Source organism: Fulmarus glacialis, unplaced genomic scaffold, assembly GCF_000690835.1.
Source record: "Fulmarus glacialis isolate BGI_N327 unplaced genomic scaffold, ASM69083v1 scaffold24683, whole genome shotgun sequence".
NCBI classification, from domain to species: Eukaryota; Metazoa; Chordata; class Aves; order Procellariiformes; family Procellariidae; genus Fulmarus; species Fulmarus glacialis.
This window is the reverse complement of record NW_009202668.1, coordinates 19,157-19,413: the sequence shown is the minus strand read 5'-3', so window position 1 is coordinate 19,413 and position 257 is coordinate 19,157.

Genomic DNA, 257 nt, shown 5'->3' with positions numbered 1-257 from the left:
GATCACTGGGGATGTTGGGGGCTGTGTTCTGGTGTGTTGGGCACAGGGCATGTTTGGGTGTTGGGCATGTCTGGGTGGTGGGTACTGGGCACTGGCAGTGTGGGGCAGTGGGGGTGGTGTGTGCTGGGCATGTCCGGGTGGTGGGTATTTGTTGGTGCGGGTGCTGTGTGGTGGGTGCTCGGGGTGCTGGGTGGTGGGCAGCAGGGAAGCTGCCTGCTGGGCATGTCTGGGTGCTGGGTACTGGGCAGTGGGGGTGG